The sequence below is a fragment of the Mesoplodon densirostris genome, chromosome 4 (genome assembly GCF_025265405.1).
Source record: "Mesoplodon densirostris isolate mMesDen1 chromosome 4, mMesDen1 primary haplotype, whole genome shotgun sequence".
Taxonomy (NCBI): Eukaryota; Metazoa; Chordata; class Mammalia; order Artiodactyla; family Ziphiidae; genus Mesoplodon; species Mesoplodon densirostris.
Window position 1 is genome coordinate 150,051,177 of NC_082664.1, and position 18,933 is coordinate 150,070,109.

The following is an 18,933-nucleotide window of genomic DNA, read 5'->3' on the forward strand; positions in this document are numbered from 1 at the left end:
CCTGACAACTTTTCCTCTTGCCCTGTCAAGTCTATTTCTCCTCCTTCTTTCCTTCCAAGTCCGATCACATAGACACGTGAACACATGCACATGGGTGTACAGGCACACACACCCCTCCTTGGAAGGAATGGTGTGGGAGGAAGCTCAGTAGACAAAGCCAGAACCCTTTAGCTGGCAAGGGGATCAGAGTGCTGTTTCTCTTCATGTAATAGCCATCAGCGTTGTCTTAAAATACTCCCTTGCCCCACACTAGTGCAGCAGGCCACCATGTCTTACCAATCACCCGTCTCATACATCTTAAGGCATTCTGCTTGCTTATCCTTATCCAGTTCCCATCTCCATTGCTTCTCACTAGGTGGTTTCCACTGGTTCCTGATATGACTCCCACTCTTCTGAGTTAGCCTTCCTACAGTAGACATTCCCCCAGATAATCTTACTGTACGAGTCGCTCTTCTGCCCAGAAGTCTTCAGTCATTTCCTTTTATTCTCAGAATCAAGTCCAAGTGCCTCAGAATGGCATTCAGCTTCCTCTGGGACCTGGTCCCAATCTTTGTGTTACCCTTCCACTCCCATCCAACAACTTCCTGAGTATCTTTTGCCTCTTCTCAAGCTCTTCTCTTAGCTCCCCAGCCTTAGCTCACCCTGTGTCCCCTCCTTGGCATGCTCTTCCCCATTCAACTTGTTAAAGTCTTCCTCATCCTTCAAGGTTCAGTTCAAAAGATCACTTTTTCCATGAAGCCTCATTTGGTCCTTCCAGCCAGAGGAGCTTTGCCTTTCCTGTGCTCCCATGGTTCTATTGCTTTCAGTTTTAATTATTTGCATCTTTGCTTAGCTATTTGTATGTTTATCTTATCTCCTTGGAGGAAAGGATGATATTTTGTTCATCTTGGTATCCTCATAGGACCCAGTACATTGTCCTGCACATAGTGGGTGCTCAGCTATTCAACTTCACAAAATAAAACGTAAGGAGATGAGAAGTCTTTCTGTTTACAAGGAATATTTATACTCTGGATATTTTCCTTTGACAATAATCTTGCTCATTTGTCATGATAAGCATAAATTTCAGTGTAACTATTTTAATTAATTTATTTATTTTTTAATTTATTTTTTTATTGGTTTCTGCTTTATCACAAAGTGAATCAGTCATACATATACATCTGTTCCCACATCCCTTCCCTCATGCATCTCCCTCCCTCCCACCCTCCCCATCCCACACCTCCAGGCAGTCACAAAGCACCGAGCTGATCTCCCTGTGCTCTGCGGCTGCTTCCCACTATCTATCTACCTTACGTTTGGTAGTGTATATATGTCCATGCCTCTCTTTCGCTTTGTCACAGCTTACCCTTCCCCCTCCCCATATCCTCAAGTCCATTCTCTAGTAGGTCTGTGTCTTTATTCCCGTTTTACCCCTAGGTTCTTCATGACATTTTTAAAAAAATTCCATATATATGTGTTAGCATACGGTATTTGTCTTTCTCTTTCTGACTTACTTCACTCTGTATGACAGACTCTAGGTCTATCCACCTCATTACAAATAGCTCAGTTTCGTTTCTTTTTATGGCTGAGTAATATTCCATTGTATATATGTGCCACATCTTCTTTATCCATTCATCCGATGATGGACACTTAGGTTGTTTCCAGCTCCGGGCTATTGTGAATAGAGATGCAATGAACATTTTGGTACATATCTATTTTTGAATTATGGTTTTCTCAGGGTATATGCCTAATAGTGGGATTGCTGGATCATATGGTAGTTCTATTTTTAGTTTTTTAAGGAACCTCCATACTGTTCTCCATAGTGGCTGTACCAATTCACATTCCCACCAGCAGTGCAAGAGTGTTCCCTTTTCTCCACACCCTCTCCAGCATTTATTGTTTCTAGATTTCTTGATGATGGCCATTCTGACTGGTGTGAGATGATATCTCATTGTAGTTTTGATTTGCATTTCTCTAATGAGTAAAGATGTTGAGCATCCTTTCATGTGTTTGTTGGCAGTCTGTATATCTTCTTTGGAGAAATGCCTATTTAAGTCTTCTGCCCATTTTTGGATTGGGTTGTTTGTTTTTTTGCTATGGAGCTACATGAGCTGCTTATAAATTTTGGAGATTAATCCTTTGTCAGTTGCTTCATTTGCAAATATTTTCTCCCATTCTGAGGGTTGTCTTTTGGTCTTCTTTATGGTTTCCTTTGCTGTGCAAAAGCTTTGAAGTTTCATTAGGTCCCATTTGTTTATCTTTGTTTTTATATCCATTTCTCTAGGAGGTGGGTCCAAAAGGATCTTGCTGTGATTTATGTCATAGAGTGTTCTGCCTATGTTTTCCTCTAAGAGTTTGATAGTGTCTGGCCTTACATTTAGGTCTTTAATCCATTTTGAGCTTATTTCTGTGTATGGTGTTAGGGAATGATCTAATCTCATACTTTTACATGTTCCTGTCCAGTTTTCCCAGCACCACTTATTGAAGAGGCTGTCCTTTCTCCATTGTACATTCCTGCCTCCTTTATCAAAGATAAGTTGACCATATGTGCGTGGGTTTATCTCTGGGCTTTCTATCCTGTTCCATTGATCTATCTTTCTGTTTTTGTGCCAGTACCACACTGTCTTGATTACTGTAGCTTTGTAGTATAGTCTGAAGTCAGGGAGCCTGATTCTTCCAGCTCCGTTTTTCATTCTCAAGATTGCTTTGGCTATTCGGGGTCTTTTGTTTCTCCAAACAAATTTTGAAATTTTTTGTTCTAGTTCTGTGAAAAATGCCAGTGGTAGTTTGATAGGGATTGCATTGAATCTGTAGATTGCTTTGGGTAGTAGAGTCATTTTCACAATATTGATTCTTCCAATCCAGGAGCATGGTATATCTCTCCATCTATTTGTATCATCTTTAATTTCTTTCATCAGTGTCTTATAATTTTCTGCATACAGGTCTTTTGTCTCCTTAGGTAGGTTTATTCCTAGATATTTTATTCTTTTTGTTGCAATGGTAAATGGGAGTGTTTTCTTGATTTCATTTTCAGATTTTTCATCATTAGTGTACAGGAATGCCAGAGATTTCTGTGCATTAATTTTGTATCCTGCTACTTTACCAAATTCATTGATTAGCTCTAGTAGTTTTCTGGTAGCATCTTTAGGATTCTCTATGTATAGTATCATGTCATCTGCAAACAGTGACAGCTTTACTTCTTTTCCAATTTGGATTCCTTTTATTTCCTTTTCTTCTCTGATTGCTGTGGCTAAAACTTCCAAAACTGTGTTGAATAAGAGTGGTGAGAGTGGGCAGCCTTGTCTTGTTCCTGATCTTAGTGGAAATGGTTTCAGTTTTTCACCATTGAGGACAATGTTGGCTGTGGGTTTGTCATATATGGCCTTTACTATGTTGAGGAAAGTTCCCTCTATGCCTACTTTCTGCAGGGTTTTTATCATAAATGGGTGTTGAATTTTGTCAAAAGCTTTCTCTGCATCTACTGAGATGATCATATGGTTTTTCTCCTTCAACTTGTTAATATGGTGTATCACGTTGATTGATTTGCGTATATTGAAGAATCCTTGCATTCCTGGAATAAACCCCACTTGATCATGGTGTATGATCGTTTTAATGTGCTGTTGGATTCTGTTTGCTAGTATTTTGTTGAGGATTTTTGCATCTATGTTCATCAGTGATATTGGCCTGTAGTTTTCTTTCTTTGTGACGTCCTTGCCTGGTTTTGGTATCAAGGTGATGGTGGCCTCATAGAATGAGTTTGGGAGTGTTCCTTCCTCTGAAATTGTTTGGAAGAGTTTGAGAAGGATGGGTGTTAGCTCTTCTCTAAATGTTTGATAGAATTCGCCTGTGAAGCCATCTGGTCCTGGGCTTTTGTTTGTTGGAAGATTTTTAATCACAGTTTCAATTTCAGTGCTTGTGATTGGTCTATTCATATTTTCTATTTCTTCCTGATTCAGTCTTGGCAGGTTGTGCATTTCTAAGAATTTGTCCATTTCTTCCAGGTTGTCCATTTTATTGGCATAGAGTTGCTTGAAGTAATCTCTCATGATCTTTTGTATTTCTGCAGTGTCAGTTGTTACTTCTCCTTTTTCATTTCTAATTCTATTGATTTGAGTCTTCTCCCTTTTTTTCTTGATGAGTCTGGCTAATGGTTTGTCTATTTTGTTTATCTTCTCAAAGAACCAGCTTTTAGTTTTATTGATCTTTGCTATCGTTTCCTTCATTTCTTTTTCATTTATTTCTGATCTGATCTTTATGATTTCTTTCCTTCTGCTAGCTTTGGGGTTTTTTTGTTCTTGTTTCTCTAATTGCTTTAGGTGCAGGGTCAGGTTGTTTGCTCGAGATGTTTCCTGTTTCTTAAGGTGGGATTGTATTGCTATAAACTTCCCCCTTAGAACTGCTTTTGCTGCGTCCCATAGGTTTTGGGTCGTCGTGTCTCCATTGTCATTTGTTTTTAGGTATTTTTTAATTTCCTCTTTGATTTCTTCAGTGATCACTTCGTTATTGAGTAGTGTATTGTTTAGCCTCCATGTGTTTGTATTTTTTACAGATCTTTTCCTGTAATTGATATCTAGTCTCATAGCATTGTGGTCGGAAAAGATACTTGATACAATTTCAATTTTCTTAAATTTACCAAGGCTTGATTTGTGACCCAAGGTATGATCTATCCTGGAGAATGTTCCATGAGCACTTGAGAAAAATGTGTATTCTGTTGTTTTTGGATGGAATGTCCTATAAATATCAACTAAGTCCATCTTGTTTAATGTATCATTTAAAGCTTGTGTTTCCTTATTTATTTTCATCTTGGATGATCTGTCCATTGGTGAAAGTGGGGTGTTAAAGTCCCCTACTATGATTGTGTTACTGTCGATTTCCCCTTTTATGGCTGTTAGTATTTGCCTTATGTATTGAGGTGCTCCTATGTTGGGTGCATAAATATTTACAATTGTTATATCTTCTTCTTGGATCGATCCCTTTATCATTATGTAGTGTCCTTCTTTGTCTCTTCTAGTAGTCTTTATTTTAAAGTCTATTTTGTCTGATATAAGAATTGCTAGTCCAGCTTTCTTTTGATTTCCATTTGCATGGAATATCTTTTTCCATCCCCTTACTTTCAATCTGTATGTGTCTCTAGGTCTGAAGTGGGTCTCTTGTAGACAGCATATATATGGGTCTTGTTTTTGTATCCATTCAGCCAATCTGTGTCTTTTGGTGGGAGCATTTAGTCCATTTACGTTTAAGGTAATTATTGATATGTATGTTCGTATTCCCATTTTCTTAATTGCTTTGGGTTCGTTATTGTAGGTATATTCCTTCTGTTGTGTTTCTTGCCTAGAGAAGTTCCTTTAGCATTTGTTGTAAAGCTGGTTTGGTGGTGCTGAACTCTCTCAGCTTTTGCTTGTCTGTAAACATTTTAATTTCTCCATCAAATCTGAATGAGATCCTTGCTGGGTAGAGTAATCTTGGTTGCAGGTTTCTCTCCTTCATCACTTTAATTATGTCCTGCCACTCCCTTCTGGCTTGTAGAGTTTCTGCTGAGAGATCAGCTGTTAACCTGATGGGGATTCCCTTGTGTGTTATTTGTTTTTTTTCCCTTGCTGCTTTTAATATGATTTCTTTGTGTTTAATTTTTGACAGTTTGAACTATTTTAATTTAAAAGTGAGTTTTTGAGAATGAAAAAGAGGAAAACCTGGGCAACATGATATGATAAAGTGTTACATTTGCTATTCATCTGGTTTTTATTTTCCATTCTGATTTATTCGTCCTCTAAGAGGTGATAACGGGAGGTTGAGACTAGTGTCCCTGTTTCTAAATGCCTGGCAAATGATTTAGTTCTCTTCAATGTGTCTATGCAATTAATTCTCTCTGAGAACACTTAAAATTTAGACTTTTACTATGGTCCATGGACTATAGCTTATTATTATAAAAATGTTGAAACGTTGACTATATATATATTCCCAATTACTATATAATTATATATTATAGTAGAAAAATACCATTTTATTTTTCACCTTTAATATATCTTGAACAATGTGAGATATAATTTGACTGAAAGAAAAATAAATTTTAATTTTTAAACTGCACAAAAACTAAAAATTATTTTTATTCATCATGGTATTGGAAAAACTTTAACTGAAAACAGATCAGCAGGTGTGTCCTGTATGCCTGGCATGTGTTGATCTTGAGTACGTTTTTAGTATGTGATTTGAGGCTGTGGTACCAGACTTCAGAGAAGAATACATAATTCATTACCACCATCATTTCCACAGAACAGTATTAATGAAGCTTTTGCTTGGGCTTGGGGCCGTCTTGGCGGTTTTAGAATTTTGGTGAGCAGATTGAGTGATAATTTTAGGCTTCTAAAATCAGCCTGTGTCCCCTCAGTCACATGATGTCATAGCAGCTGGTGTTGCCTTGGCAACTTTACAGAATAAAAGTGCTGCTTTTGGTAAAACTTTGGGTCATGTGACTTGTAGCTGGGGAAGACGACACAAAATTATGACTTAACTTCTCCACCAAAACAAACCCAGATTTGCATAAGAGAAAAACAAACCCAGAACTCAAAGTCCCATGTGAATTAATTACCCGCCTTGCCATCATCTGAAAGCCAAGTCTGTTTGACTTTGTAGTTTCAATGTTCTCTACTCCCTGTAGTACTCTGAGATTTGTCTGTTCCTTTCCCTCATCCCCCCTATGACCCAGGAAGGTATGTCTGTTTCTAATGAGTTAGGAAGGCCAGGAGAAGGTGACAAAGCAAATCAGCCCAGAAGAATTTTGATAGCTCAACCCTTAGTCCAGTGCTCTTTCTAGTGTTTGATGCTGTGTTGAATCTGGTTATTGCCATCAACTTGCTGTGTGATTTTGGGAGAGTTGATCCACTCCCCTGGTTAAGACCTTCCTCCTCTATTACAGATAAGGAGCTTACTGTCAAGAAATCATGGTGTCATTCAGTGAATAGGTAAATTAGTCATCCATAAAATACAAATAGCCCACAGTAATTATTTAGAGGGCCACTTTATATCGCAATCTATGACAGATTTACACACAGGACAGTCATGAGTGTATATATTTTTGCAGATTTTATAAAAAATTTTATTTTCATTTTTCAGATATTTAAATAAGTATATCTTCAGCCTCAGAATTTAGTATATAATTTTCAAGCCACTGAATTGTTTTTTTCTTGGATCTAGATGATTTATGTATGACATATAATTTCCTATCATATCAATTATATAAAAACTGCATTATATACCATTATTTTAGTTCGTTATATAATTTATATTTTAAACTAAATAAACTATACATAAACAAAGTAAAAAAAAATTACTTTGTGTTTAGCTTTGGATGATTATAAGTACCAGCTTTTAAAAGAATTTTTGAAAAACAGAAAAAAATAGAATAAAAATTACATAATTCTGTCATCCAGAGGTCATTACTATTAACATTTTTGAAAATTTCCTTCCATTTTAAAAGATATTTCCCTATAATCAAATTGTAACATATATTTCAATACACACACACAAACACACAATGTTGTTGTTCCTCATTCCCATAAAAACCATTTCCCTATGGCATCCATACATTTACGTATCTATTTATTTCCCCGGCCATCTTATACAACAAATAATTTAAGATGGCTTAAACTTACTTTTTAATGACTCTTATTCTTTTATTTAACCATTTCCATGCTGTTTGACTTTTCTAATATTGTGCTATTATAAGTAATATAGCAAAAGTTTTTGCATTTAAGACATGAGAATACAACATTAAAGTCTGAATAAAAATTCAAGGCTCTATACACATTGAAAATTTACTTTTCCAGAAAAATTGTATCATTCACTCCATCAGTAATGGATGAAAACACCAGTTTTAATACATCCTTGACAGCATGGTATCATATGAGATTTTTTTTTAAAAGTAGTTTCACACCTAGTGCCTAGATCTTGGTTTCTAATACCGTTTTTCCAACTAAAGCAACCAGGGCTTCTTGGAGAAGTGACTAGGTGTGGGATAGAAAATATACAAAATGAGCCTGGATTGTCTTGTAGTGCCAGAAAGTAAGGAAGTGCTGATAAAAGAAAGTGATTCAGTCTGTATGTCAAAAGGTCAAAGGAACCAACTAAAGAGCTCCAGTGGTCAAAGGTTTGAGCAGCAGAATAAAGCAGTATTTAGATTATAGGCTAAGCATAAAACAAATATCCATGACTCCAAACTGATGTAAATAATGATTGAATAAATAAATAAAGGAAGGAGAATAGACAAATCTCTCATGTAGAAGAATTCCAAATAAACAGTGTGATAACTCTGCCCTCAAGTAGGTGGAGCATAATTCCCCCTCCTTAAGCATGGCTGCGCACAGAGACTTCCAAAGAATGCACTATGGAAACAGGAGAAGAGAGTAACTTCCTGCCTCAGCCCGGGGCTCAAGGTCATCATGTTGATGGTATGCCATCATCACTCGATATGATGTGATGACAATGGCACTTTACCTCTGTTGTCCTCCTCCCCAAAAGAAATCATCCCAGTCTGTTCCTGAGAACAGCATTGGAAAAACCTAAATTGAGGGCTAGTCTCCAAAATACTTAACCAGCATTCCTCAAGACTATCTAAGTCATCCTAAACAAGCAAGATCTCCAAAAGGAGCCTCAGGAAGAACGACAATGACATGTAATATAATTTTGATTCTCTTATCTGATCTCTTTTCTTTCATGATTTCACAAATTCAAAATCTTGGATGGTATTTTAAAGGGCTTAAATTCAGATAGTAAATTTGTTACCCCCCCAGACAATTACAAAGGCATGCATCACATTGAAATTTTCAATTAAGTTGAATTTATTTTGGTGTAAGACTTGGGTAGGGTTATGACTTAATTTTTACCTAAATGAAGACCTTACTACATCTGAATTATTTGTTATATAATTTATTCTTTCTTCACTGCTTTAAAACATGTATATTTATCATGTACTCAGTTTCTATATATATATTCGGATCTATTCCAAAAAAATGTCTGTCCCTTAACTCAATCTACTTTTCTCCATTCTCTCTGTCACCTCTAGTGTACAACCCACTGTCATCCTTTTCTTATATTACTTCAAAAACCTAACTATTCTCTGTGCTTTGACTGTGTTCTCCCTACAATCCATTCTTCACACGGCAACTAGCCGAACATTTTAAAAGTACAAATTGGATCATACTGCCTCCAGTATAAAGTTTCTCCTCCTTATCAAAATAAAATATAATCCTTACCAAGATGAAGTATATGTCTTACCAAAATACAATCCATAGTCCTTACCATGGCCTAGAATCTCTTCATGATCTAACTCCTGTGTCTACCTCTGGCCAGCTTATGCTACTCCTGTGACATAACGGCCTGATGAAGCCTCAAAAGCCTTCCCTATTTCAGGGTGTTTGCACCCATCGTTCCCTTTGTGTGGAACCCACTTACTCAGGTTTTCCCCACAGTTGACTTCTCATTCTTTTTTTTTTTTTTTTGGGGTACGCAGGCCTCTCACTGTTGTGGCCTCTACCGTTGTGGAGCACAGGCTCAGCAGCCATGGCTCACGGGCCCACCTGCTCCGCGGCATGTGGGATCTTCCCGGACAGGGGCACGAACCTGCGTCCCCTGCATCGGCAGGCGGACTCTCAACCACTGCGCCACCAGGGAAGCCCTGACTTCTTCTTTAATTCTCACTTGTTATATGGTCTCCCTTCCGTTTCCTTGACGATCTTATCTTGGTGGGATCATCCCTATTTTGTCAGTTCCTCTCATGTTATCCTGTTTATTTCCTCCACAGTGCTGACTGTAATTCTCTTTCCTTCCTAGGGGATCAAAATATGCCACCCCAAGAATGCCTCTGTAGCATAAAGGTTATTTTGAGCTGAAGGCAGTAGAGAAGAAGCAGACACAAGAAATGCTCTCTGCCCTCCTCCTACGCCTCAAAGCAGGACAAGAGTTTTGAAAGGTGTCTCTCTTTCCTGCACCAGGAAGAGCAGAACTCACCAGGACTCCCGACACTTACCAGCCCAGAGCAGGAAAACTTTACTAAAATAGCCCTTATCTTCCATTACTTAACCACATATGTTTATCTTCTCACGGTTTGCTGCCTCTAAGAGCCTAAACCCCTTTTCCTTTGTCTTGTCACTTCTCCACAAATTTATTGTTCTTTGTTAAAATGCTAAATAAACCCCCTATTATCACCACTGCTTTGAGTTATTCATCCCTGAGTTCTCTCACATGTACACTTGATGCATGTGTTAACAAACTCTGTTTATCTCTTGTTAATTCATCTTTTAAAACTCTAATCTGCAGAGCTACAGCCAATAAACCTAAGACAGGTAAAGGAAAGCAATTATGTTTTTCCTTGCCTACATTGTCTCTCTCTCTCTTCCTTTCCCCAGGATTTACTGAATGCCCGCTTCCCACTGGTCCATGAGGGTAGGAACTGGTCCTCTGTCTTGTTCATCACTGTATCCTTAGCACATCTCACATAGTATGTGCTGAATGATTTTTATGGCATAAATGTTAAATGAATTGAACAGTTGGCATATCTTGGTACTAGGAACATATTTTAGATCGTTGTATCCTTTTATCTAGTGATTTTAATACATTTTCTCTTCCAGATGAATTTGTAAATTTGCTTTTTGTCAAGTTAAAAATATCAAATTCTGATAGAAATTTAGCTATATTTCTAGATTACTTTGGTGATAATTGATATACTTACAATATCAAGCATACTTACAATATACTTACATATCCAGGAACATGATATGTTTTTCCATTTTTCAGATGTTCTTTTTAAGTCATTCAATAAAGCTTATAGATCTCTTTATATAAGGGTGTTTTAGCTCTTTTTTTTCTAAGCATTTTATATTTTTAACTTCCTCTTGAAAATGGAACCTTTAATGTATTTTGTAAGTTACTGCTATTGGTATATAGGAAATTACTGGATTTCGTGTGTTTACTTTGTAATTAGTCTTTTTACTAAACACTAGTATATTCTAATAATTTTTCAGTTTGTTTTTCTTTATTTTCTGGGCATACTATTATATCAGCTTAAGACAATAATAATAAATTTTCTTTTTCTATATATTTTTTCATTTTTATTGTACTATAATATACATAACAAAATTCATTAAACAATTTTTTAGTGTATAATTCAGTGACGTTAAGTACATTCAAAGTGTTGTGCTACAACACTATACCTTTCCAGGACATTTTCATCATCCCAAACAGAAACACTATACCCCTTAAACAATAACTCCCAGTTTCCCCCTCCCACTAACAGTAGGCAACCTCTATTTTATCTTGGGTATCTGTGCATTTTGCTATTCTAGGTACCACATGTAAGTGGAATCATACATATTTGACCATTTTTTTCTGGCTTACTTTCCACCATATTTTAGGAATGCCTTTTATAAACAGCATGGTTAATACTCCATTAGAAAGTCTCTCCCATTTAAAAAAAGATTTTGGTTTAGCTTCAATCATCATCATAATTGATCATATCGGACCTTAGTTTTTTAGCTCTGTGCTTTTAAGCTTTTCTTTTGTTTCCTTATTAAATGGCTTTATTGTTTTTATCTTTTATATCATTTCAAATATACATATATATTTAGAGATCTATCTATCTATCTATTTGTAACCAAACCGATTCTGAGTAACAGAGAGGTAGGTGATCCCTTCAATCAGACATACATGTAATGTCTTTTTCCTCATATAAGGCAGTTGTTATCAAACATTGTGGTCTTGAGTTTAAAGATGTTTGAAAACCTCCCCTGCAAACTTGCCTTTGTGAAGGATATAATTATCATTATTTGCTATATTAGAAATTAAAAGTGAGAATTTAAAAATATTTATTAATTCATTAAAATATAGTAATAAACTCATTAAAACTTATAAATAATACATTTTAATGAAAACTACCTGTATTTTCCAAAAAAAATTTCAGTGAGGAGAGTGGCATTGCTTTAGATTTTTGCAAATCTCTTTAACAGGTGCTAAATAAAAAATAGTTAAATTCTCATATCTGCTTCTCTTCATTTGCTTTGTGGCATTATATTGTTTTGATTGAAGTGTATGAAAAAAAGTACAGCAACAGAGTTATGTAGTTGGAGAATAAACGAATATTTTAAAAGTCTTTTTGGATAGTTATGAAAAACTTGCTTTGATATTACATCAAAACTTGGTAAATGTTAGTTTCTTAAAGATGAGTTGCAATGTAGATGCTGAAACCATAGCAACGAACTCTTTGTCCTCTGTTACATTAAAATCCACCGACTTAGGGCTTCCCTGGTGGTGCAGTGGTTGGGAATCTGCCTGCTGATGCAGGGGACACGGGTTAGAGCCCTGGTCCAGGAAGATCCCACATGTTATGGAGCAACTAGGCGCAGGCGACACAACTGCTGAGCCTGCGCTCTAGAGCCCGCGAACCACAACTATTGAGCCCGAGCGCCACAACTACTGAAGCCCGTGTGCTTAGAACCCATGCTCCTCAACAAGAGAGGTCACCACAATGAGAAGCCCTCGCACGCAGCGAAGAGTAGTCCCTGCTCGCCGCAACTAGAGAAAGCCCGCGCACAGCAGCGAAGACCCAACGCAGCCAAAAAATAAATAAATAAAATAAAATAAACCATGGTAACTGTAGAAGAACGACTGATTACCCAAATATTTAAAAATAAATAAATAAATAAAAGTAAAAAAAAAATCCACTGACTCATCTTGCAGTTCAAATGGATCTTTTATAACATCAGGCATTGCTGATTTAGAAAATATATTGCTTCTGAGTTCTATAGACTTTCCAAATGTTGACAGATTTCACTAAACCATATTAAAAAATCACATTAGTTAATATCACCACTGTCTCATCAGAAAAGACTTTATGTATTGGAAAACTATGAAGACCCATGGTGGCAGATATAAATTCTAAAAAATTCTAATTTCCTTCTAAAAGCCCCGATTTTGTCATTGGCAACAAATGCTGTCAGTTTTCCTTGAAGTGTCAGGTTCACTTTGTTTATTTTTGAGAAAAAGTGTGCCACATGTCTGCTTCTAAATAACTATAGTTTGCCAGTTATTCATTCAGTAAAAATGCTATTCCATGAGAAAAGTGGCTAGTTCTGCTAACACCTATCTTGGAGCAATCACTGGACTTCTGTAGGTGACACAGAACTTCATGTCTATCTTTTGAGGTATAACAAATTACCACTAAATTTATCAGCTTAATGCAAAAATAAACATTTATTGTATCTCACAGACTTTCTGTGGGGAAGGGATTTGGGATCAGCTTAGCTGGGTGATTCTGGCTGAGAGTTTCTCATGAAGTTGTAGCCAGGTTGTTGGCTGTTGGCTGAAGGCTTGACTGCAGCTAAGATCCACTTCCAAGATGGCACACTCACATGTGTGGCACATTCATGCTTGTTATTGACAGTAGATAGACCTCAATTCCTCTCCATGGGGTCCTCTCTGTAAGTCTTCTTGAATGTCTTCTTAACATGGCATCTGGCTTCCCCAGAGGGAGTGATCTAAGACACAAGGAGAAAGGCACCGTATCTTTATGGCTTAGTCTTGGAAGATACACACCCTTATTTGTGCAGTATCCTGTTGGTTACTCAGGTCATCACTATTCAGTGTGGAAGAAGATGACATAGGAGTGCGAATCCTAGGAGGGGAGAATCGCTGGGGATGTCCTGGAGGCTCAGGACCATAGCACACATCTCTCAGATATAAATGGACATGTTTACAAGGGACAAGATATTTCATAATTAGTACTTTTACTGTTGCAGCCAGGACATTATTAAAGGAAACTAGCATTTTAAAAAAAGTGCATGAGAGCGAAGACTATAATGTCTAATAATACAGTTTGGTGCCATTGCTTTGATTCAAGCTTAGGTGCTAGAGCTTGACCCACCATTGCCTTTGTGCTATCACTGCAAATAGCGACACAGTGAAAAAGGGCAAATAATATCATTACATTATTATGAAAATAGTTTTGACTTTATGAATTATCTGAAAGTGTACTGGGACCCCCAAAGGTTTGCAGACCACATTTTGAGAATTACTTACCTAAGGGATTGTAGATGATTATTTTCTTATTTATTATGGTGTGTAATTCAGGAATCTCAATCATGTATATGTCAGAGAACTGTTCCATTATCTTCCATGTATCTTTTTTTATCTTTTATCATTTTAGTCTATTCCTCCCTTTCTTTTCAAGCTGAAGATGATTCTCTAGCTTTTTTTCCACATTACTGATTCAATTTTCTGCACCATCAATTTTGCCATTTACTATGTCCAGGGTTTTTACTCTTTTTATGAGCTTCCCCCCCCCAATTAATCCTTCTCTCTCCTCTTTCCCCTTTACTTGCCTGTTTCAACTCTCCTTTGTTGACATCTACTGATCTCTGTTCTCTGATATGCTGAACTAATAGAGCACACAAAAACACAACACCCAACATGTACTTCTGAGACTCTTCTGGCTCTCCCCAGCAAGCTCTACTTATGCGGACAACCCCTCACTGGAGCATGTGGCAGTGGTGGTCACACTCTAATGGCCACCAAGAAAATTTACCTGCAGCACTGCCCAATTAAGAGTTTGGCACAGACCCTGTCTTTTTGAATAAGACAATGAGAGAAGTAAGGCATCACATCTTTTTCCAGGCTGTGCTACCTGCTTAGATAAAGCCTGTGTTTCCTGCGAGGTGAGATGTGCTATTTTTCTCAGTTTACCTCCCTCTGCCTTGTAGTTATGAAAGATCTCACTTGGATCCTGGCATTGGCATGTTTGTTAGACCTTTGTTTTTGGTGTTGTGGAATTTTATATGTTTCTTTATAGAGGTTTCTTTATGTTTCTTTATAGAGGAGGGGAACTATTATAAACCATAGTAAATTTTTATTTAAAAAAATCTTGCTCCTGAAAGAATTTGAAAGATTATAAAGATTTATTTTCTTGGTAAAAGTGACACAAAATTGCAGCATATTTTAAAATAGGTGAAGATTTAGAGGCTATACCAATCAAAAGCCCTGTTTCAGCACTTCAGGGCATTTCATTTCTCTTATTTTCCTTGGTATTAGTTTTAAAAACTTTATCATAATTATTGCCCAGGCAATGCTGGGCTGATTTTTAATAAGGGTGTAACTTCAAGGTACAACTCATGCCCAGCATTGTCATTTTATGCTCTGTACTGGGGATTTTAAAGTTTGAAAACCCTTGAACACTTCATGATAAAAAGGTCCACAGAATACTGGAAGAATGCATTCAAATATTAATTGTAGGTATCTCTGGGCAGTAAGATTATAAGTGAATTTAATTTTCTTCTTTATGTGTTTTTGTATTTTTCAAAATTTTCACAAAGTTAGTGGGTTACTATTTTTTATGACACAAGTAATACACAAAAACATGTTTGTTGCATAAAAATCCCAACAATATAGAAGATGTAGAATATTTCATTTTCAACTTTTTTCCTAATCTCTTTACCCTTGGCAACCACTATCAGTTTCGTGTGAATCTTGCCAATCCTTTTCCAATACATTTATATTCTTTTTTTTTTTTTTTTGGCTGCGTTGGGTCTTTGCTGCGTGCAGTCTTCCTCTAGTTGCAGCAAGCGGGGGCTACTCTTCATTGTGGTGTGTGGGCTTCTCATTGCGGTGGCTTCTCTTGTTGTGGAGCACAGGCTCTAGGCACGCAGGCTTCACTAGTTGTGGCTTGTGGGCTCTGGAACGCAGGCTTGGTAGTTGTGGCGCACAGGTTTAGTTGCTCTGTGGCATGTGGGATCTTCCCAGACCAGGGTTCGAACCCATGTCCCCTGCACTGGCAGGCAGATTCTTAACCACTGCGCCACCAGGGAAGTCCAGTACATTAATGTTCTTACATGAATAGATGTATGTTTGGAATAAACCTCCTGCCATATACGTGTTCCTGTACCTTGATTTTTTTCCTTTGTTGATATATCTTAGAGAGCTGTCCATGTGAGTATATGTATATCTCATTCTTTTTACAAGCTATGTTGTATGCCATAATATGGATACATCATAATTTGGTTAACCACTTCCATATTAATGGGTAGTTAATTTTTTGCATTGTTATAAACTGGTGCAATAGACATCTTTGTATTTGAATTATTTTGTGAATGTATGTATATTTTTCTAAGATAAATATCTAGAATAGAAATGGTGGGTCAAAGGACATGCACATTTTAACAGCTGCAAATTGTACAGTCTTGAATTTGGGTATGCAAGAAAAGGTCTCTAAGCTCCCATTTCAGAAATGGGAGAAAACCTGAGTGCTCCTAAGTGTGATAATATGCAAAATGCAAACAAAATCTGGAGGAATGCATGACACTTTCTACCATGGTTATGTCTTCTACACCTGCTGAAGGATGGAGACACCTGTTATGGATGAATTTGCTATTTTCCCTCAGCACCTGGTGCTCAAGAACTCAGAGAAGGCCCAGACCAGCATTTATACCCTGATGGGGGTGGTGTGCTGAGCTATGGGCTCTTCCCAACCACATTGGCTTTAGACATTTTGTTGTTGCCAGACAACTCCCCCAGGTAGATGAAGAGCGTGGAGGACAAGAAAGATGGAGAAGAAGGAAGTGGGGGGAAAATCAGCAGAGAACCAGAGGGTTTCATTTTTATAGTGTTTTTCCAAAATGTAACATAGGATAGAAAACATCGAACATAGGATAGAAAACATCGAAGGATTACTTTGGATATTCAACATGGGGGTCTTATCCATTAGAGACAATGCTTGGCTAAGAGTTTTGCTTATTCTCTTCCTTCTTTAAGTGAGTGATAGAACAGTTGATAAATGTCATTGAATTTTTTAGTAGTGAAGATTGTTAGGCTTAACAGTATGCCTACCTCACCTATAAATACCCACACTCCAGCCTGCCACAAATACAGCCTATGGTCTCTTCACCCCTTTGCTCTCTTTGTTCTTTCTGTCTTTTCAGAGTGTCCTTGACTCTAATCAAATGAGGTCAGCAAATCTTCTAGGCTTACATTGAATTTCCCTTTCACCTTGAATCCACCCATGTTCACCTTTCTGTGGATGAAATTTTGTCTATCTCCCTCATACGCTGGTGATTACACTCTTCCTTATAGTAAATTATAAAATTCTTGTTATTTTAATAGATATAATACCTGTATGTGATACAGAAACCAAAAAGCATAAAAAAGCATAGAATGAAGTTTATTGCCTTTTCACCCTTATAGAAGTCTCTCCCTCTCTCTCTCTCTCTCTCTTGTTTTTACTCACATTGTACTATACATACTATTCTTCTTCACTTTGATTCTTTCTTTTATTTTATACATTTATTTTACAGTATCCTAATGTATTGATTTCCTAATTGGCAGGTACCCGGACAGGCTGTTGAACCTCAGGTTTAGCTGGCTTGGGGGAGGACCGCCTCTCTGTCGGACATACTTGTAGGCTACTCGAAGTACATTTTATTTATTTATTTATTTATTTATTTATTTATATCTAAAGGGTTTTTTTTTTAACTCTTTTTTTTAACGTCTTTATTGGAGTATAATTGCTTTACAAAGTTGTGTTAGTTTCTGCTGTGCAACAAAGTGAATCAGCTATACGTATGCATATATCCCCATATCCCCTCCCTCTTGCGTCTCCCTCCCAGCCTCCCTATCCCACCACTCTAGGTGGTCACAAAACACCAAGCTGATCTCCCTGTGCTATGCGGCTGCTTCCCACTATCTACTTTACATTTGGTAGTGTATATACGTCAGTGCTACTCTCTCACTTCGTCCCAGCTTCCCCTTACCTCCCACCCCCGTGTCCTCAAGTCCATTCTCTACATCTGTGTCTTTATTCCTGTCCTGCCCCTAGGTTCTTCAGAACCTTTTTTTTTTTCAGATTCCATATGTATGTATTAGCATACGGTATTTGTTTTTCTCTTTCTGACTTACTTCATTCCGTATGACAGACTCTATGTCCATCCACCTCACTACAAATAACTCAATTCAAAGTACATTTTAGATGTGTCATGGACTCTATATTGTGCAGTTGACTCTTCCCAACATTCTTACTAAATTTGTTGAAGTTCTGTTCAGTCTGGTGTCATGAAAGAGTCATAGACAGAGGTAAAATTTATTTTACTTATACAGATTAATATTAGGACCACCAATACCGTTAGAAAACAATGAAATAAAATAGTAGTTGCAGGGAGCATCTGATGAACAGAGAGGGCCTCTCTGGGGACCAATTTCAAATGAAGGCATTCATTTCAGGGTTTAGTTTTTAACTGGGTAGCTCCCTAACACTTTCTAGAAACAAGGTACAGGGCACTCAGTAAATGTTTGCTGAGTTAATGACTGAAGGCCATAAAGCAGATCTGAAATGACCTTCAACAACCAAACTTAAGAGGTGTTCATGCACAAGTCAGATGGGAAATTTTCACTTATGAAAATTTGGAAGCAGGAAAAGTTCAACTCATGCTTTGATAAAATTATGAATATGATCCTGGAATATTCCAGCTAAAGAGACTTTGGAGGACTTCCATCTTAAAGTGTGTAGCCAGGAAAACTGAGTCCAGAGTAGGGAAGAGACTTGCCCAAGGTCTCCCAGCTGATGTATGTAAACCTGTTCCCCAATCTGCAAGATTGCCTGACCTCTAAACAAAATGTGGATAAAATGTCTTGTTCGACCTTCTGGATATAAACACTTTTAAACAGGTTTAAAAATTGTACTTTTGTAGTTAACTCTTATATGAAAGAGGATTGCATTTCTTTAAATCTGTAACTTGACTCCTTTTCAACAATATTCACCCACCCCCTGACAAAGGAACACTGAATCCACCATTTACGCGTTGCTTCCCTCCCACGTTTAAAATACCAAATCTAAAATAAACCCCAAAATCTTGGTTGAGATTGAGTTTCTGGAACTCACACATTTGAAGCTCAGCATTACTGTGAAACTTGCAGGTCCTTCCCTCACTG